Raw genomic sequence first — 21768 nt, 5'->3', positions numbered from 1 at the left:
CTCCGCCTGGGCAGTGCCTGCCCCCTCCCTCACCGCAGGGGGCGTTGATCTGCCCCCCATACCCCTTCCCTCCCCCCTTTCCTTCCACCACACTAGACTTACCAGCTGTAGGCAGCTTTCCACACTGCCAGATGTGCTCCTCACTGCCTGAGTGCTGCATTGCAGCTGCATGCAGCATGGGCATTTATCAGCCAAATTATTGGCCCCATCACGCTGATATTCAGTACAGCCAGTTTCTTTTATATTGGTACCGCTCTGATGTTGGACCAATGTATCAGTCCACCTCTAACTACAAGGGATTGCTCATAATATAGTACAAACTATGTATGATATTAGTCCAAAGCTAAAAGGCTCATGATTTACCATGTGGTTCATTGGGCTGAGCCCCAGCCAATTCAACAGCATTTAAAACCATAGTGACCCTACAACCCACCACCGCTCAGTATGTGTGTACTCTAGATCAGAGGTCTCCAAATTTTTTTGATCGTGTACCCCATCAGTAAAAAAATTTTTGAGCACGCACCCCCAATATATGTATATTTATATAAATATAAATAGAAGTTCTAATATTTTCTTCCTGCACTCCAATGGATCGTCTTGCGCACCCCGCTTTGGAGACGACTGCTCTAGATACTGCCTGCAAAGGATCCATATGCTAATTAGCGCCTCACTCATGACTGGAACCAGGTATTCTTGTCATGAGTCATGGTATCTTCCAAAAGGTTTTATGCAGGTGAGGCATAGGGCAATCTGGTCTGTCTCCACCTCATGAAAGGTGGAGCAACACTAATCATATGTGACAGGCTGAGGGTGGGGGTGACAGAGGGATTCTGGGGCCCTATTTGGTGATGTGTGCCAGCCATTGAGGCTGATGAAGAAACAGGAAACACTGGAAAAGGGGGCGGGGGGCAGGGGGCGGGAAATAGGTGCTGCTCAGCTGTGGGAATAAAGAGAAAGTTGAAAAGTATTCACTGTAGTGGCTCACAATGACTTGACAGAGAGTCAGTCCTGAGAGGAACTAAGTGAAATGGGCACTACCATATATCTTATTCATGTGGGCTAGACTAACCTATTTTTGTGGTAGGTTCCTGTGAGTATGTTTGCTCGATGTGGGGCCTTGTGTTTTTTAGTCATGATCAGTGTTGGCTGCATTTAATCAGTTTCCTAGATGGTTTCCATTACTGAGCATGTGCTTCTTTTAGTAGCAATGTAATGATACACAATGTATTTAATTAGGTTTCCTTGTATGTGAATGTAAGATGAAGGGGGTATCTTTTCATGCTAATTGGGGAAAACACATCAACTTGTGTCTGAGTAAATACAGTAATTTATATCTTCTTAAATATCATCTCTGGATTTACCCAACTGACTGAATCCATAGTTTCATAGATTTAGGGTTGGAAGGGACCTAGTAGATCTTCTAGCCCGACCCCCCGCCAGGGCGGGAGAACAACAAAACCCCAAAACAAGAAACGGGACTCAAATGAGTCCAGCCAGGTAGGCATCCAGCCTCTTCTTAAAGACCCCCAGGGTAGGGGCCAGCACCACTTCCCTTGGAAGTTGGTTCCAGCTCCTAGCCGCCCTAACTGTGAAGTAGTTCTTGCGGATGTCCAATCTATACCTCCTCTCCATCAACTTGTGCCCATTACTCCTTGTTATGCCAGCGGGCGCTAGGGGAAACAGCGTCTCCCCCAAACCCTTCTGGTCCCCCCTAGTGAGTTTATAGACGGTCACCAGGTCCCCCCTCAGCCTTCTCTTGTGGAGGCTGAATAGGTTCAGGTCCCGCAGTCTCTCACTGTAGGGTCTGCCCTGTTGTCCCCGGATCATGCGGGTGGCCCTCCTCTGGACCCTCTCCATGTTGTCCACATCCCTCTTGAAATGGGGCGCACAGAACTGGACACAATACTCCAGCTGTGGCCTGACCAGCGTCGCGTAGAGGGGGAGGATCACCTCCTTGGCTCTACTCGAGATGCACCTGTGGATGCACGACAAGGTCCGGTTAGCCCTGCCAACCATGACCTCGCATTGTCGGCCCATGTTCATCTTGGAGTCAATAATGACTCCAAGATCTCTTTCTGCCTCCGTGCTCTCAAGTAGGGAGTTCCCCATTGTGTAAGTGTGCTGCTGGTTCCTACTGCCCAAGTGCAGCACCCTGCACTTGTCTGTATTGAAACGCATCCTGTTCCTGTTAGCCCACCCCTGTAACCTATCCAACTGACTGAATCCAAAGCAGTTCAAGTTGGTATAACTCACCTAGAAAGTGCTGGAAGAGGTGTGTAGTTAGAAAAGCAACTAACAGATGATTAATAAAAAGTTGTAAATTAAAATGACTTCTTTGACCCCACGAAACAAACATGCTCTAAAAGAGTACAAAACTCCTATATGGAGACAATTTACATGATCATCATTTTTCTTGCTTAGCATTTATTTGTATTGTGCTAACACCTAGTGCTGTGTTGGAGTCTGTACAAAGATTTCAGAGAAGAAAAAGGTATGTTAGTAAAGACTACCTTAGATTTTCTTCTCAGTAGGGCTGGAGGACAGTGATAATGATATTTGCACCTGCAGGACAACCAGGAATGATGGTCCATTTTGGCATGGTCTGTACAAACACAGAATATTAAATGGTGTCTTCTTCAAAAAGTTTACAGTCTAAAGAGACAAGATAGACACCAGTCATAAGGAAACAAGCAGACTGAACAGTGCAATGGCAGGACAACTCATGCTGGTTCCTTGATTTTGGGGCAAGCTACTTTGGAGGGCATAACTAAATGGTAAGAAAACAGAAGACAGAAGGTCAAGGTAGGGGAGAAGCAGGAAGAGGTAGAGGTGCAGAATGAAACTGAGGCACAGATATAGTAAAGGTAGAAGAGAAGTCTGGTCACAACTGGGGAAGTTCCCCTCTTTGGCAGCTTCTGCAAGTGTTGCTTCTGGCTGGAGATTGTCCCTGACTCCTAGCTCTAGTGTTTCCCAAAACCACTTTGGGGGAGAGGGGAGGAACAGGACATACCACCTGTGTCCTAGCACCCCCAGATTTGTCCGTGTGGGGAGAGTCTCCTCTGCACAGTCCTGGGTACACTGTGTTTTGAAAAGAGGATTGGCTCCAGCTGCATCCTGTTTTACACCTCCTCCTTCCAGGTCCCTGCTTTGGTCATCTCTGCATCTGTTCTGAGCAGCTAGAGTCATAATCTTCTATCTGTCCTTGAAATGTCATTGAATTTCTTTTTTTCATGCAAGTAGGTTGCTCACTAAATGTGTCAGTAAAGGGGAAATGCCACATGCTAGAAAGCATTCAATCAATGTGAGTAATAGGGCTCCAGTGAGGTAACTGATGCCAGTGATACTGAACAGAGAAGTGTTCAGATTAAAGATGTCAAACATATGGTCTGTGGTTCAGAGACATCCCTCATGATTTTTATGTCCTACATGACATATTCAGATTCTTAAAAACATTAGCCTTCAGGCGCAGACAGAAGTGCAGCCCCCCACTGTAACTCAGAGTGCTGTGCAGGAGGTGTTCTGACTTGAAATGGTCCCTGGACCAAACAGAAGTTCGCTGTTGGTTCCAGGGGGGAGGGGACTCTAGCTGCTGGCTGCCAGCCTGCTGCTGATTTCCCCTAGCAATGGCCCCTCCTCCCTCCCAGCCCACGCTGTTTTCAGAATGGGAGCGGGACAGGTAGGGCTACTGTATGCTTGGGTTTTCCCAGACGTGTCCTCTTTTGGGTCTTCCCATCTCCATCTGGGCAGTTTTTTTAAATATCAGAAAATGTCTGGGATTTTGCTCTGCCTCTGCTTTGCCAACAGATCCTGGCTTGTCACAGCAAGGAGCTGTTTAGGGCTGGGGGTAGTGGGGGAAGGTGATTGGAGGCTGAGGTATCATGTGATCTGCACGTAGGCCCAGCAGTTGCAAGTGAGAGAGAGAAAGTGGGTGAGTTGGTACTGGGGCTGCAGCAGGGCAGAGAGGTGGGGGAAGGGGATGGGAGGGGTTCTTTGGGGGCAGCAGGGAGCTGCATGGGCAGCAGGGCTGGGGGGGCAGGGGGCTGCGGGTCGGGAATGAGGTGCACTGGCAGGTCTGGGGAGGCAGGGGGCTACAGGTTGGGAGTGAGGAGGTATCATCATGGTCAAGGGGGCAGGGTACTGTGGGTCAGGAGTGAGGGGCAGTATCAGGGCTGGGAGAGCTGTGGCTTGGGAGTGAGGGGCAGGGGCAGGACATGGGCATATTACTACTCCCCCACAATCATATCCCCTTCCCCCCATTTTTCCCTCTCCCCCCCATAGTTGTCCTCTTTTTTGAAACTGGAAATATGGTAACCCTAGGAAAGGGAGCAGGAGGAGCTTGTTCTAGGAGTTCCCCAGCTGATGCTGGAGGGTGGGGTGGGTGGATTGGAGCCCCCCTGAGGTGGGAGCTGACTGAACTCCCTCTGCTCCCTTTCCCCCCTCCCATTCTGAAAACACCTACAGGGTGGGAGGCAGCACAGACAGAAGTTATTGAAGACGCTGTGTTTTGAAACATTTCATCTGACCTCTCATGCAGTGAGGGTTCAGATTTATGTGGGATCGGGCCCTTTTAAAGCACTTTGCAGCCATGCACTTCTGTTTGGTCATGGCTGTAGGGTGCTTTCAGGCGCCGAATCGGACAAAAACTTGTCACTTCTGTCTGCACCCTTCATTTTTTTTAAAAGCATGTTCCTAGTCCTTACAGCTGTGAAGAAAATTTTGCAATATGCAGCAATTATAAATGGACACAGTTGTCTACCTGATTCCACAGAAAGTCTGAGGAATGGGAGCTATCCCACTCCCCTTGGAATGTCGGCTCTGAAGCTCAACTGTAACACTTCAATTTCAATATTAAGTATTTTACTATTGCTTGTTCTAGCAGATGGTGTGGGGAAAATGGTGGGAGTGAAGCCACTGGGGAGGTGGGACTTGACAATTTCTGTAGGGAAGTAAAAGCTAAGTGGAGAAAGGAGATTCACAAAGCCAGGTGGAAGAGGAAAAAATAAATACAGAAAGGAGATGGAAGATAGAAGGCAGAAGTAGTAGTGACTGAAAGAGAAACAGATTTTCACGATCATTAATGTCGACTGTGACAATAAGGGACTGAATAAATTTAAGTTTAAATATCAAATAAAAGTTAAATTTCTGTTAAATGTCTTCTGTGAAGAATTCATCCCACACACCTGTTGATTTCAGTAGGTAGAGAGTATCACTGTACAGAAAGAATGCGTTTGCTTTTCCTTCATGAAGATGGCTGACCTGAGTGAAGAACTTTTTTGGATTACCATGTCATACAGTATGCCTTTTTGCCTAGATTAGTAGTTTGTATTCTTATTGTGATTCCTCAGGACAGATTACATTTTTTTATAATCTAATTTTAATCTTGTATATCTAATCATTTGAAAATTTGTTATAATATTGAAAATACCTAATATTTTTAAATAGCAGCAAAGGCTTTTACACTTAGGTTCCAAGCATTAGAAAGAAGTCAAAGGTATCGTTCATCGTCTTATTTTCAATAAATTATTGTTAAAATAAGAGAGAGACTCAGCATGGAAGAGTTCTTTCCTCCTTTGTTTAGAACTCAAAGTAAAATTTAGGATGTTTATTGAATACCATGATTAAACAGATTTTTCTTATATAAGGACCCATTTCATAAGAAGAAGCCTTTTGCAGCTGAGAAACTACACAACAAGGAAAGGCATCTGCTGTACGGAGCTTCTAAGCACCATGGGAGCTATGTGCTTCTGCTCCAATGAACAAAAATAATTGCAGTCATCATTTTTTTAATGTTTGGGTGCACCATTAGAACTATTTCAGTAAAGTCAAAGATTATTGAATAGTTTTGTAATCAGTTAACATGGCAGCTTAATTCCCAGTTTGTTGCAAAATTGTGTAGTTCTTTCAGTTGAAGAAAGCAGCGCAGGAAAAGTTTATCTGTTGCTTCTTTCTGCCATCTGAAAGAACTCTTAAGTTTAATTGAGGAAGCAGTCTGGCCATAAGCGTGCAGAAAGAGGTAATAAACAGCTTCAGAGAAGAAGATAGAAACAACATTCACTGAGAAAATCAGGTGGTCTTCATTCCTTCGTTGTTAGAATTAGCGATTTCTTTAGGTACGAGACTATGCAGCTACATTTCTGAGAACCAATTGCTCTCCTCATTGCATTGAGAGGAGGAACTTCTCATGCTGCAGTATAAGAGTGTAAATCCTGATACACAGAAGCAGAGCAGTAAAGAAGACACCAATAAAATGGGACTTGAGATGGGATTGCAGGAATTAACCAAATTGCTCCGCTGTCTTGCATTAATTGGCAGCCAAAGGTTATCTTTTCCTTATAAGGTGCATTAAAATCATATTAAAACCCCTGCAAAATCTCCAATTATAGCTGTAAATTGCTTGAATGTCTCCCCTAGAAGAAACAGAAACAGACAAGAAAAGCAATTGAACATGAATTGCATACAGAAAATTATATTTAATCTTTTACAACATGGTCTGAGTAAAATTAAACCTAGCTTTGAAATTCATTACCTCTCTCTTCTCTTCATTTATCACAACTCTCCAGCTGGTGACCTGCAGGCTGCATCCCTGCAGGGGTTAAGTTGGTGGTACCTCCAGGGTTAACTTGCAGAGCCTGGGCTTCTGCCTGCCTGTGACTCCCTGTAATCACTCCTGCTGCAACAAGAGCCAGACTCTGGGCTCTCCCTCCCTCCTCCAGTTAATGTGTTCTGTGCCTACCCCAAGGAGTGTTGCAATATGGTGTGGGTGAGGATGAAGCCAAGGCCATGCAGTGTAGCATTTTGGGGGGGGGATAGGGAAGGATCTAGGTGGGCACACAGTGCAACTGTGTGAGGGTGGGGGAACAACATGGGTTTTGCAGCAGTTGTGTTGCCATGTGCCGTGTAGCAGGCGTGTGCTGTAGGATGGGGGCAGGAGGTGGGTACCCAGTGCAATGGGATTGGATCCATGGGGTTACAGGAGCCTGTGAACCCCACTGGAGCATCTTGTGGGACAGGCAATCCCCAGCCACTTAAAAGTTGTACAGCCCTGACTTGGATAAAGATTATTTAACTCATGGACAGCTGCACTTACTCATTGCTGAAATGAGCAATACTGTGCAGGTAACAGAGTAATGTGATCTGATCTAAGCATAGAATTGGGATCTAAGAATTCCCAGGTTTAATGCAGGCACCAGTGTTAACTTAATTTTGGGTTTTGGGGGAATCACGTCCTCTTTGCCACTATATTTTTTATCAACAAGGGAGATGATGATGATAAGTATTTACCTTGTAACATTGTGAGAATTTGTTTAATGCTTGTAAAGTATGTAGTAAGCAGTAAGATAGGAAAGATGGTATTTTGGAGGAGCAAACTAGGCCGTGTCTCTGTATTCTTGAGCATATTCTTACTTCAGAAAAGCCTACATAAGCAAAACTGAGAGTATACTGTATCTATACTGCGGTAGATATGCAGGGACAAGAGAACAAATATGAAGTGAGGTTGCTACAGATAAAGACATCAGGAACCTCTTTAGCTGAAGGCATGTCTTCACTGCTGCAACTAGCCTGCTACTAAGATCCAATCTAGTTACTTTAAAAGTGGCTCAGGTAATTGTATACCACATCTCAGTGACTTCAGCAGTGGTGTTCAGCCTTTTTATAGACTCCAGGCTCCCCCTTAATAACTTTTTTGAATTTAGCAGGACCCCATATGAGAAACTAATTTATGTATTACAGTCCTTATCTCCTCCTACATCATGACTCCCTGAAAAGGGGATGTTGCAGATCTCTGTTTTAGACAAGCAAATATTGTATTTACTCAATTCCAAGGTGAGGTTTTCCCCCCTTCCATCCGGAGGAAAGCAAAGCCTCATTTAGAATCAAGTGTGGCACCACTCCAGCAGGGCGCTCTGAGCAGTGGCTGTGCAGGGAGCCCAGCTGGGGCAGGGATAGCATGAGCAGCATGCAGATTCTTGCTTCTAGCTCTGCTCCCTACCTGGTTCCTCTTCCTTCCCCTCTCTCGCTGGCAGGTTGTCAGGCAGGGAAGGAGGAACCAGGCTTCTGCTGTGTTTTTCAGCCAGACAGGTTTTCCTGCCCAGTGGATCCCGACAGTTCCTGGCTAGAGGGGTCCAACTCTCCGCTGTGGCTGGCATAAGGGAGCCCCAGAACTGTTCCAAGAGACTGGCTCAGCAGGTGCTGGTTCCTCCTTCCCTGACTGCTGCCTTCAGCCCTCCTGTCTCCCCTGCTGGCCAGGAGCAGACTTGAGCCACCTGATCCCTGCCAGCAGGGGAGACAGGGGAGGGGAGCAGGGCAGGGAAGGAGGAACCTGTATTTGCCAAGCCAGGCCCCTGGCACAGCTGTTTCCTGCAGAGTCGCTTTGGAGCTCCACCTGTGCCCAGATCAGCAAGGAAAGCAGCACAAGGGCGAGGCAAGTGGTGGAGAGGTATTCACCAAGGGAGCAAGGGGCTTTCTCCCATCCCTGCTTCCTGCCCTCTTCTCTTCCCCCTCCATCCGCTTTCCCTCCACCTGCCCCCTTGTCTCTGTTTGCTCCATTGCCTGGCCCCTGCTGTTGTTTTCCTGCTGCAGCGGGGGGGGGGATAAATTTAAGATAATCCCCCTGTAACAGGGAGCCAGAGGGCTCCTGTTCCTTTAAGAGGGTGCAGCAGGCCAGGCTGACTGTGTGGGGCTGCAGTGGCAGGAGCTCAGGCTGGCCCTTAATTAAAAGGGGAAACTCTTGTGCTACTGGGGAACTGCCTGACAGGGAGAGGGGCAGGGCTTCAGGGCATATAAACCTGGGGCCTGTGCCAGAGCCAGCAGTCTGGCCCTGCAGGCAGCAGGGAGAGGAGCTCCTAAGCAGGATGAGTGTAGGAAGGGGCATAAAGCTAAGGGGGACTTGTAGCCTGTAAGGAGGTTTTTGACCCAGTGTGAGGAGAGGTTTTTTGTTACATAACCAGTGGGCTGGTATTTATGTTCTGACTAAGAACCAGAGGCTACACAGGCAGGGCCGGCCCATCCTATCCTGCAGAGCCTGCAGCTGCAGGGGGCCCTGCAGCCGTGAACACTCTGCCGCTCCATGTTGCCGCTGCCAGCTTCACGTTGGGCCACTCGCCACCCTGCCCACCCACCCCCACCCCTGTCACCAGTTTCTTCTGTCACTTTCCCGCTGCCAGCTTCATGTCGGGGGACCCAAAACTATATCTCGTAGGAACTCTGCCAGCCTGCAAAGGGAAACCTGCCATTTCCTGTGGTTTTCTCTTCTAAGGGGGGAAATCTGTGTTTGTATCCTTAACATTAGAAAATCCGCATTTTTCTCCTTAAAATGAGAAAATCCACTTTTTACTGTGTTTTTCAATGGCAAATGGAAAACTCAGATCCCTGTTGATGACTTGGTTTCTAATTTGGTTTTGGAGGGGAGGCTTTCCCTCCAAGTCTTGATAGACTTGAGTTCTATGCTAGGATCCAGTTCCCACGTTGTCATTGTTCTTAGTGCTACATGGAGCAATGTACCAGTCCTTCATTTGTAGTTTTTGCAGCTGTGCTTCTGGATATGACACATTCATCAGCTACGCACTACTGAAGCTGATAGTATTTGCAGTTGTGACTGCAGGTACATTTCTTCCCATATGGACGTGGTTGCTTCTTGTGTTCTGCAACAGTTGGTTTCTTTCTAAGAAAATTGTCCAGACTTGGGCCATGACAGTCAAAAGGATCATCAGGAGGGCATACATTTTGTATCGTCTTGTATTGCAAGCACACACTTAATTAGATTCAGTTTCTCACGAGCTGTCAGACCCAAAATTGGTGTCACCTCCTTAGGTACCACAGTGAATGGGAGTTTGTACACCTTACTGTTATATTGGATGCATCTCCCTTTCATTGGTATAGTTGTTCCTGAATAGTCAGTTATTTTGATGTTTGTTGGGCTCATTTTGGGTCTCAATTTTAATTTTCTGTGTTCATGATCTGATAAGATATTCACCTGAGCTCCCGTGTCCAACTTAAATGACTCTACTGCTTCTTGCACTTCCACTGGCAAAATCCAGGCCCCCTGTTTTGCTTCGCTTCATTCCATCATATCAATATCAAACTCTTCTGGTATGCTCTCAGCCATATGCACTTAAGGATTTGTGTTTGAGATTCACAACACTTGGCAAAGTGGTTCCTCTTGTATACCAGAGCTTTCCAAATGTAGCACATTTGAAGCCCTGTTGCCTTCCACACTTACTATATGATCAGCTTTAAGTTCTTTCTTTAGTAGTGTGCTCCTTGCCGCAGAAAATCTCACTCTGTAAGGTGGGTTCCTATCACTGGAAAATTCCACCCTGTGATGTGGGTTTTTATGGATACACTTTTTCATGCCTAATGCACAGATGATCCCTTTTGGTGTAGGAATCAGCTTTACTGCCTGGGTCTTCAGTTTCTGCTGCCCTGCAAAAATTTAGGTAGTCTTTTCTAAAGACAAGTCTCCCTTACACAGTAGCCTTTCTTGTAATGCAGTGTCTGCAATGCCACAAATAATTTAATCTCTAATCAGAGATTCTGTCAGGTTACCAAAAGCAGTTCTTATTCAGTCTCTTTTGTTCAGTGATCAAGATTTTCTCCTGTTGTTTGTTGGCAGATTAAAAAATGTGTTTTTGAAGGATCTCATTTTTTTTTGTCTTACAAATCTCAAATCTGGACAGTATTACACTTAACCACATGTTTTGGCCTTCTGCAAAGGTGGTGGTATAAACAGCCAGGGCTTCCTCCCCCACAGTATGCAAAAACATTAAGAATTTGACTTTTCTCATTTTTCTCTTCTGCTTCTACAGCTGGTAGGTACTGTTCAAACCTACGATTGTAAGCCGTCCTGGTCTCTACTATATTGCTGAACAACAGAAAGGCAGGTGGTGGTTGCAACACTCCCCTGACTGTCCTTTTATTAAACCAGGGTTGTATAACTGGTGGACCATAAGGGGTTAAGTTACAGCCCCTCAGGTCCTGCTCACACTCTGTTCCCACTATGGCTCTGGCTGCAACAAGCCCTGGAGTCTCTGGATTCCCCCTCCCTCTTCTGGGTGCCGTTTCCTGCCTCCCAGAGACAGATTCTCTGACAGTTTATTTTCCTACTCTTTCTGAAAGCGACTCCTTTTCTCTTCTGCATCTCTCTTCCACTACTGTACTTGCTGCAGTTCCTCCACACTATTTTAAAAGTTTCCCCTAACCTAAATATTGACAGTCATCATTTCCCCTCTGATTCTTCTGTTGCTTTCTCTTCCTTTTTTCCATTCTTTCTCTTTCCCTCCCTCGTTTACCTTGCTTACCTACTGAGTGAGAGCATTGGCAATCGTCTCCCTTTTTCACTCTCATAGTTTCTGGATGGCTCTGGATTGTGGTTGGCTAAATCAGTCATATATTTTCCAATATTGTGGATTAATATTTGTATTGGGAAGCTTTCAGTTTTACACTACCAGTATTTTGTACTGTCACACTTGTATGACTGAATATATGTCCATCACAAATATCAAACAAAAGTACTATGAAAAAAATATTTACTAAACTGGTTTACCAAGCACTGCTGATATTTACATGAGATTGCAGATTCAATCAATTGGCACACTCATTCTGTACAGGGCGTGGTGTATACACCTGTGAATTCTTTGGCTGCTGAGTCCAATGCACAAGTGACAGTACTGCCCACAGGTAGGGCACACCCATGCACTAGGAATGCTCTGGATCTGAGCAGCAGATTCTTTTTTCCTCTGATGCTGGTCATCACAAAACTTGATCCAGTCTGCCTCATAATGCCTCACTCCATCTGCAAGCTGACTCGCCAGCCAGATTGACATTGTGCATTCCTTTCCCAGTCACCCACAGAGATTCCAAAGGACCCTAAGTCATCTTTGCAAGCATCCCAAAATCTGTGCAGCAGTCTGCCTCTCTTTCCAGACCCTTGGTAAGCTTCAGAGTACAGCACATTCTTTGGGATCCTGTGATCTGGCATTTGCTTGGCATGACCAACCCACCTGAGTCTTTTTGTACTAATCAATGTCCCCATGAATGACATACCAGCACAATTTAACACTTCCACATGTGTCACCCTGTCTTGCCATCTTATTTGAAGAACTTTATGCAAGCATCTGATGTGAAAGCTGTTTAGTCTTTTGATATCTTAGGCATAAGTTGTCCATGTTTCTGAGCCATATAGAACAATGGATAAAACATGTCTTATAAAAATGAATTTTCACTTTGGTTGACAGTTTGTTATCGTTTCAGGCTCTGTCTTTCCTGGCTGCTTTGCTGATTCTACTAGTGAGCTCAGCATCAAGATCTACATTGCTGATAACAGTAGAAGGTAGAAAAATTGGTCAGTAGCTACCAGATGAGTACCATCTAGGGTGATATCTGGAAATGGTTCTGAAGAGCCTTGGTGCATGATAACAGTCTTCTTCAAACTATTGCTAGCCCAAAGATTTTGCATGAATCAGAGAACTTGGTAATGAGTTGTAGGGCATCTACACTCTTAAGCCACAAGGACTGCATCATCTGCAAACAACAGGTCCCTTGTAATGATCTCCTTCACTTTCATCTTAGCTTTGAACCTTGCAATGTTAAACGGTTCTCCATCATGTCTAGTGCAGAGGTAGATGCCCTCTTGAGCATCATGGAATACATGTTGAAGCAGGAAGAAGAAGTAAATGTTAAACAATATGGGAGCCAGTACACGCCCCTGCTTCACTCCACTGTTGATGTTGAATGAGTCAATCTTGGTTTTCATAGAATCATAGAAGTCAGGTCGGAAGGGACCTTGTAGATTTTCAAGTCTGACCCCCTGCCTGGGCAGGAGAAAAAAACTGGGCTCAAATGATCCCAGCTAGGTAGGCATCAAGCCTCCTCTTAAAGACCCCCAGGATAGGAACCAGCACCACTTCCCTTGGAAGCTGGTTCCAGGTCCTAGCCGCCCTAACTGTGAAGTAGTTCTTACAGATGTCTAATCTAAACCTACTCTCCAACGACCTGTGGCCATTATTCCTTGTTATGCCAGGGGGCGCTAGGGGAAACAAGGTCTCTCCCAAACCCTTCTGGTCCCCCCTAGTGAGTTTATAGACAGTCACCAGGTCCCCCCCCTCAGCCTTCTTCAGCCTTCTGTGCTGGGAACGCTCCTACTAATGCAGCCCAGTATGTCGTTAGCCGTCTTGGCAACAAGGGCACACTGTTGGCTCATATCCAGCTTATTGTCCACTGTAACCCTAAGGTCCTTTTCTGCAGAGCAGCTGCTTAGCCAGTTGGTCCCAAGCCTGTAAGAGTGCATAAGATTCTTCTGTCCTAAGTGCAGAACTTTGCAATTGTCCTTGTTTGAACCTCATGAGATTTCTTTTTGCCCAATCCTCCAATTTGTAGAGGTCACTCTGAATCCTAGCCCTACCCTCCACTGTATCTGCTACACGCCCCAGCTTGGTGTCATCCGCGAACTTGCTGAGGATGCAATCCATCCCATCTTCCAGATCGTTATAGAAAATATTGAACAAAAATGGCCCCAGAACTGACCCCTGGGGCACTCCACTTGATACCAATTGCCAACTAGACCTTGAGCCATTGATCACTACCCGTTGATCCCAATGATCCAGTCAGTTTTCTATCTACCTGTGGCAGGCCAGAAGGGAGTGCTTCTCTGCTGAGCCACCCACCTCACTGTGCCCGACCACCTTCCAGGTCCCGAGTATCTCCCAGGGGATGCCTCACATCTGGCTGACCCCCTTCCTGGAGCACACCCACAAGCCTGGGGTTAATGCTGCCACCACTCACGAGTCTTGGTCTGTTAGTGGCTCTGTGCCTTATGAGGTACACAGGCTTTATAGACCTAAAGGGTACTTGACCCACTGCAAGAACTTGGGGTGCTTCCCTTAGTCTGAAGCACAAATCATGGTCTCCCTTAGCCGGACCAGGGGAACCCCAAGGCATAATTTAGACCCTCTCCCAATAAGTCTCCCCTGTTAGGTACAGAGGATAACTTTATTGATTACAAGGAGTAGGTTTGGAATAGGGTACAGGGTAGAGCAATATCAAAAAATAACCCTTAGAGGAAACAGTGGCATGATAGCCTTTGATCACGCATTTGAGTTACTGTAAGCTATATATCTAGTTCGATTTCAAGTAGCTTACTCACAAGTATCATCCAGAGACTATTAGAGCTTTCCTCTGAAGGCAGGCAGTTCATAGTGTGTCTCTGTGTTTCAAGAGAGAGAGAAAGTGAGCTGGTGAGGTTCACTACTCTGTTCTTCATTATGGTTGCCGCCCCTCCTCCTGGGTGGTCTTTAACTTATATATTCCTTATGACCTCATTTACCTGATCTGTTGAAGGCCAGCAGTTGTTGGCTGCCAGCCAACCAATTTGAAACGCATCATTGGTTGCCGGGTACACTGGCAAGGTCCCTAGCCCCCCTCCCAGTCCTGATGTCGTTGCTTTGAACAATAGGAAGTTCAAGCCCCTACCCACGTGTGCGAGGCCAGTCACATAGGCAAAGGGAGCAGCTTCCCCCCTCCTTTTGGAATGTATACAGCTCAGGTTACACCTCAAGGTTACCTGAAGCAAATGGGGGCAGCGGTGCCTGTCCTCTGCAGTGACCATGGTAACCAAATGGTCAAAAACCCTCTTTTATTATACTTGTCCAAATCAGGCTTCCAACTTCACAACCTGTTCTTTTTAAAGTTTTACAACTTTTTTTTTTATAGGTCACTTCATAGCTTAATTCCTAGTTAATTGAATCATCACTTTATTGTCTGTGTCTGGTAGATCCACTTTTCTTTACACAGACTATTAAATATCGTAAATTTGGGTAGTATCATCTTGTGGTTAGTCCTTTCTCCTTATGCTTTACATAAATAGAATTATTTAGTATTGTGTATGATCTTGGAGCCCTCGTTTGTTAAAAATTTCTTCTTCAATTAGTCATGCATGAAGTCTTCCCTAGTTACTGTACAAAATATACAGTTCTGCTTTCTTCCCTCTTCAAGCCTTCACCTGAAAGCAAACATAACAAAAAGAGAAAATATGAATTCCATGCTGTCTTCCTTTTCAGATTCATAAACCCTTCTACCACTTCCATGCTGTGGTTCAGTCCACCATAACTCCTTCCCTTGTATCTCACTGAAAGCCACCTAAAGAACTGTACATGGTACCATGTCCTACCATGTACAGTAGCAACGGTGGTACAGGTACATTGTTTGATGTTTTTTTGGCCCCGAGATGAACGGTCAGGTAAGAAGTGGGTTCTCTTTGTTGGTTGCAAGGTAGTTAGTTGAAAACAGCTTAACTGAAAGAAAGGTAAGCTACCATGTCGTAGCTTTCTTTTTGTATGGATGATCCAAGCCTGACCACAGAGCATCTGAATTGCTGCTGCAAATCCCCATCCTTGTTTACAAACAGTAGTCTGTGTGCCCATGCCATTAGAAATTAGTAAAGGTAATTAAGTACTGAAACAACCAACTGGTTAACACGGGATGTCTTTATAGAAGATATTCTTTAGTCAAACACAAGCTATTGTGCTTAATACAGCTGTAACAGCAAGAAATTCTGTTATGTAGGAGATCTGACTGAATGATCTAATAGCTATTCCCGGTGTTAAGATTCTAAGACTCTATTAAGATTTGAAGGGCTGATACGATTCATAAAACTATTGCCAAGAAATCAGGTAACTGTTTTGAAAAAAAAATATTGGGGGCTACAGATACAGCCTTTAAAATTTCCCTTAACCAAAAGTCCAGCTAGATGGTTCCTTTTAGTTTCCATGCTGGTTTATTTCAGCATATTTATGAGTCAAGTTATATAAGGAAAAGGGCTAGAAATTTAAATATGTTTTTAAAGAGAACCAAGGTTCCCTTTAGCACTTTCAGAAACAGGCTCTGTGAAACAGGTTCAGTGGGGTTCCGCAGGGCTCGGTCCTTGGGCCCGCACTGTTCAACATCTTCATCAGTGATTTGGACGAGGGGGTGAAAAGCACCCTGTTCAAATTTGCTGATGACACTAAGATGTGGGGGGACGTGGGCACATTAGAAGGAAGAAGCAGGCTACAGTCGGACCTGGACAGGTTACAAGGGTGGGTGGATAAGAATAGGATGTGTTTCAACACAGACAAGTGCAAGGTGATGCACCTGGGGAGGAACAACCAGCACCATACCTACAGGTTAGGGAACTCCCCTCTTGTCAGCACGGAGGCGGAAAAGGATCTTGGAGTCATCATTGACTCCAAGATGAACATGGGCTGGCAGTGTGGGGAGGCAGTTAGGAAGGCCAACTGTACCTTGTCATGCATCCACAGATGCATCTCGAGCAGGTCCGGAGAGGTGATCCTCCCCCTTTATGCAGCACTGGTCAGGCCGCAGTTGGAGTACTGCATCCAGTTCTGGGTGCTGCACTTCAAGAGGAATGTGGACAGCATAGAGAGGATCCAGAGGAGGGCCGCTCGCATGATCAGGGGACTGCAGGGCAGGCCCTATGAGGAGAGACTACGGGACCTGAACCTGTTCAGCCTCCACAAGAGAAGGCTGAGGGGGGATCTTGTGGCCTGTTACAAACTGGTCAGAGGGGATCAGAAGGCATTGGGGGAGTCACTGTTCCCCTGAGCACAGCCAGGAGTGACCAGGAACAACGGTCACAAGCTGGCAGAGGGTAGATTTAGGTTAGACATCAGAAGGCGCTATTTCACGGTCAGGGCGGCTAGGGTCTGGAACCAACTTCGAAGGGAGGTGGTGCAGGCTCCTACCCTGGGGGTTTTTAAGAAGAGGTTAGATGAACACCTTGCTGGGGTCGTTTGACCCCAGTACTCTTTCTTGCCATGGCAGGGGGTTGGACTAGATGATCTTCTCAGGTCCCTTCCGACCCTAGAAACTATGAAAGAGTCTTGAGTTCCTGCCAGCTCAATACTGACTTTGTCCGGTGCTGATGTCTGTCAAGAGAAGTGGTCTGTAGACTCAGGATGTTTTCCTAAGAAGATTTATGTCTAGAGTGGCGTCAGAGGTTAATCAGGTTATGGGCAAAGGGTAACAAACATAAGAATTTAAAAAAAAGAAAGCATTCTTTAGAGGGTCTACTCAGTAAAAACACCACGTCATATAGCTCTCTTTTGGACTGGGGAGCTTGTGCAAAAAAATCCCTCTATTAATAACACTGGTTCAGGGCTACCAATGTTAGAAACAGCTAGCGTAGTAGTAGTGTAGATGGGCCATTGTTTGTCTCTGGTAAGTCAAGTGTTCTGTCATCAGTTCTTTGCAGAACAGGTCTCATTGACAAAAAGTTAATATCTTATGTAAAATGTCGTTACTTCACACTCCAAATATGAGTTTAAACAACAAGATGCCTTCATTTGTTGAGAGTAGGTACTGTGCAGGATTGACTTAGAATTAGAGCATGAGAATCTTATGGACCAGAAATCCATGGTGTATGGGGTTTAACTAAATTTAGACTATCAGATACATTTCAGAGGTTGTGGTTTAAATGCCATTATGACTGTTGTATTGAATGGTATTAATTAGAGGATAGCATCTTCACATCTTCATAACGTATCCAAGCACTGTTTGAATTGGCAGCTCCAGTGAATTTTGAAATAACGGAACAATTTCAAACTGATCAGCTTTGGCAGTCTTTCCTGTAATGCTATAATGGTACCCTATAAACCCCCATGTAAAGGATAATACTGTATATTCACTGCTTTTGGTAATACTATTAATATAGCATCTGTTAATTTTTTATCACCTGACATCCATGTGTTTGGAAGGGATTTCTTCATTGAAGGCTTTAATATATGCATATATGTGTGGTTGTTTCATGGGGATTCAGATTCTCTATCATATGTAAAGTGCTAATCATTATAGTTTCTCAGTTTTGATATCTATGCCTGTTATACTTAAAATATAAATACTTCTGTCCCTAGTTTTCCAAGATATCTGGATCTCTAGTGGCAACTGGGTTAGGGACAGACATTCCACATAAACCAGCTTAAGTGATCAGAAACTGGTTTAAACCTGTAACAGAACAGGTGTCCAGTGCACATAAACTGGCTGAAACTGGTTTCAGATAAACCTGGTTGAATGTAGTATCATACTTAATTGATTTTGGTCAAACCAGTTTACACAGTGTCTGTCCCAGACCCCTTTCTGGTTTAAGTTGAATCAGAGTCCCCCAGAATCCCAGATGCTTTGCTGGGCAGGGCTCTGCTGTCTGGTCCAGCCCAGCAGGGCTGGCCCCTCCCCTCTGCTCCCTGGCTGCAGCTCCAGCAGAGACTGCAGATACAGGGCATCTGCCTGGCTTCCCCCTCCTCACCCCGCCCCCCACTCTCTGCTCAAGCAGGGATTCACCCTCCCCTCTACCTAACACAGACACCTCTCAGTATTAGCTAGCACACCACATGCTGGCTACAGTCCGTACTGCATCCACTTAGGGCTTTTTGGAGCTAATCAACAGGTACCTCGTAATGTCCCTCCCTTCCTTCCTTGAAAAAAGTTGTTTAAGAAGAGCTTAAACTAATGAAAGATCCTTTTGTTTTTCTGATGGTCTGATTAATGCTATGTAACTCTTTGCTGTGTAAATTTCTGCTGGCTCCCTCGCTGACCAGCAAGGTGGGGGGAACCCCTCCCTAATCAGTGTGTCCTGCTGGGTCCTGGCCACACCCCCCTCACCTCCTCACTGTGGAAGGGAAGGGAGGACTGCTGTAGAGGCCCCCCCACCCCAGCTTCTAGCCTGAGCCACTGCAGTCAGGTGCCTGTGTTTTCTCAGTCCGGAGGGAATGTCTGAACAGTTACAAGCTGATTCAGCTTAGGCAGCTTAGACTAACTTGCAAAGATTGAACAAATTCAGGCTCAGGCTTTTGAATGTCTGTCCCTAGTCCTAGACTTACAATTGCCTAAGTCAGGGATTTCAGAGATACAGCCCATGGACTCCTATTATATGACTAGTAAGGCTGCCTGTGGATCTTGGATTGGCCCTGTGTGCTGCATGTGGTATACAGAGCTGGTCTGGTGCATACTGAATGCAGTGCACAGGGCTGGGGCCAACATATGCTGCATGCAGAGCATGAGGCCTCTCTGGAGCACAAGTTCATTTGGTACATGGGACCAGTCTAGGGGACATGCTGGACCTGGCATGTGGGGACTGGTCTGTGAGTCTGATCTGGCTCTTATCTAGCCTGCAGGACCGGATGACTTTGATACCCCTGGCCTAAGTGTTTCCATTTTAATTCCCATTTCCCAGTTGCTAATGAGGTTCAGTATTTTTCACGTTTTGGCTGAAATTTCAGAGGCTTAGCAGAAGGATTAATCATACTTGGTAAGTTTAAGCAAAAATAGGCTAGCCACTTTTGAAAATTTAAGTAGTGAGGAAGAAGCACACATTTTCAATTGTAAAGAATAAATAAACTGTGCCACCTTTGGATTGTAAAATTGACATTTATCAGGCAAATAGTATTTAGGAAGTAAAACTGACCTTCTCTGTGTCCTAGAGAAAATCAGAGTATTTGGCACTTCTGAGTGTTTGAAAACTCGAGTTTGTCCATCTTTAGTAGCTTAATGGATCAGGCCCTTCATAGATGTAAACAGAGTCAAGATACTTATGAAAGATCCAAACTGAATCACTGGAACTTAGATGGGGCCTAGGCACCTATGTGGTCAAAATGAACATGCTTAAGTGCCAAAACAGAGGTGGTTAGAGATCTCTGAGATCCAAATTGTACATGCTGAGTGAGCATAGGTGCTTAAAATGATTTTTGGCCATTAAAGGTATTGTCAGATTGAGTTGCACGGGCCACTAAAATCCTTTTAATTCCCTTTTAGACACCTCCAAGGTCCTCATAAAAAGTGTGATGAGCCCTTCCACATTCCGTGGAAATGAGTTTCTGGGCATAAAGGAAACCTGTGAACTCTCTAAGGGACAAATTAAGAATTATACTGCATCATGCTGTTCTGTTTGTACAGTGGATGAAGCACAGTTACTTGCCAGTTACTGTTTGTTGCACACTGTGCTTTAAATTCACTGCCCAGGAACTGCTGGCTGAATTCTGCTTATCGCACTGTATAGCTATTGTACACTCTGTGAAAGACCTTCCCTCTTTAAATAAAATACTTAATTTGACATTGATGGCAATCTTATGTGCAAGTTGCACAACTTTTCCATTGTAATTGCACAGCTAATTTCAGTGTTGTTGTCCTGGTATTAATGAATCCAGTTGCCTGGGTAGAGAGTGAAACAACTTCTTCTATTTTTTTTTTTCCTTTAAAACTATTAGAAGAAATCAAATACAAAAGCTGTGTTCATGCAGTTCCATAACCAAGCACTCAGAATTTGTGAAATGCCAAACGTGTATGCTACCATAGTTCTCACTGATGCGCATGTATCACAATACACAAAATATAGAGGTTTCAAGGCAGGGCAAGGTGGTGCTTTAGGCCCCTGGTGGACATTACAGTTAAGATGCAATTAATCGGTTAATTGCACTATAAATAGTAACCCACCCACACATTCAGGCAATTAATGGTGTTGCAAAACGAGAAACCAGTCACACAAATATTACTCAAGTGTAATATTTTTGTGGCCAGTTTCCATCCTGCCTTAAATTGAATATGTGGCAGGGTATCCCTGCCATGTAGCCTGATGCTGGATGTATAGTGAGGCCCAGTTGACAACTCCCCCATGTTGGCAGGCTGGCAGCCATGGATGCAGCCCTGCATGAGGCTACACCCTGCTGTTTTCAGGGTACCAAGTGGAGGGGGACTTACCACCTCGGTCAGGGTGCCAGGCATTAGGAAGCTGCGGGGTTCCGCACAACCCAGCACGGTGATTGTCTTGCCCCACAGCTCTGATATAGGCTGAGGCGCAAGGCATGTTCTGATTGCATACACATTTAGCACTTAACAAGGCATAAAAATGTTCTGTATTATATGTGGAATATTGTAATAGCTTGTTTCCCATCTTATGGTGCCTTAAATTGAGTTCTTATGTAGCATTCTTCCTATTTATGCCCCAATTACAACATTGATTACAGCATAAATGTAATATGTAGAGGGGCCTTAGTCTGAAGTCAGGCTGGGCAGGGTGCCACCTTAGAGATTGTCTGGTTCAGAGAGGCATACGCTTTCATAAACAACCAATGGCCAGTGATACCTAACTTCTTTGCCCCTTGGGCCAGATGAGCAGTGCCTGGTCCATCTGGGGCCAGATTTGGCACATGGTGCTGGCCCAGCCAGGGCCCAGTGCAGCTGTGTGTGGGCAGCCTGTTCCTGTACACCTGCATCAGGCGTTGACACCCCATGGCTGCATCCATCCCCACCTCTGCCCAGAACTGTCTTCTACACTTAGGGAGCCTTTGGCAGCTAGCCAGCTGCTTTACAGTCCCTGAGCCCTATGCTGAATGGATGTGAAAAGCAAATTTTCTTTTGAGTTGAAAATGTTTAGCATAAACTAACTTACTTTGAGGGAGTAGGGTTTTGAATAAATACTTACTGGAATACATCTTCTTATATTTTTTACCTGTTTCGTTATCTTTAAAAAAGAAAGAAATTAAGAAGCTAAAACCAAAACCCAAACCCTAAATATTTGAAGAGTGTTAACGTTGGGAATATAGCTGCACAAGATTTTAGACTCTCCCTGCATATATATGCCTTTTAATGCACAATTATACAACACTAAAACAATGTGATGTATTTGTTAGCTGATCATACCTTAAAATGGGAAGAAAAGGATTTTTTCTATTCTCTGCTTCCCATAGACTACATGACTTGCTGAATAGGAGGGCCACGCACATGGTC

General features: G+C 45.2%; 1 protein-coding gene and 1 long non-coding RNA gene across 2 annotated transcripts in view; both read left to right on the top strand.

Moving 5' to 3' along the window:
* Positions 1 to 21768, top strand: part of DOCK3 (dedicator of cytokinesis 3) — a 791467-nt gene that overhangs the window by 361758 nt on the left and 407941 nt on the right. The gene's annotated exons all lie outside the window — the stretch shown is intronic.
* Positions 14462 to 17031, top strand: LOC109289202. The gene is made up of 2 exons (XR_002095320.1): positions 14462 to 15887; positions 16873 to 17031. It is a non-coding gene; the product is annotated as an uncharacterized LOC109289202 (long non-coding RNA).

This window comes from Gavialis gangeticus, unplaced genomic scaffold, assembly GCF_001723915.1.
Source record: "Gavialis gangeticus isolate Ggan-Ray unplaced genomic scaffold, GavGan_comp1, whole genome shotgun sequence".
Lineage (NCBI taxonomy): Eukaryota > Metazoa > Chordata > Crocodylia > Gavialidae > Gavialis > Gavialis gangeticus.
This window is presented reverse-complemented; position numbering and strand designations above follow the sequence as displayed.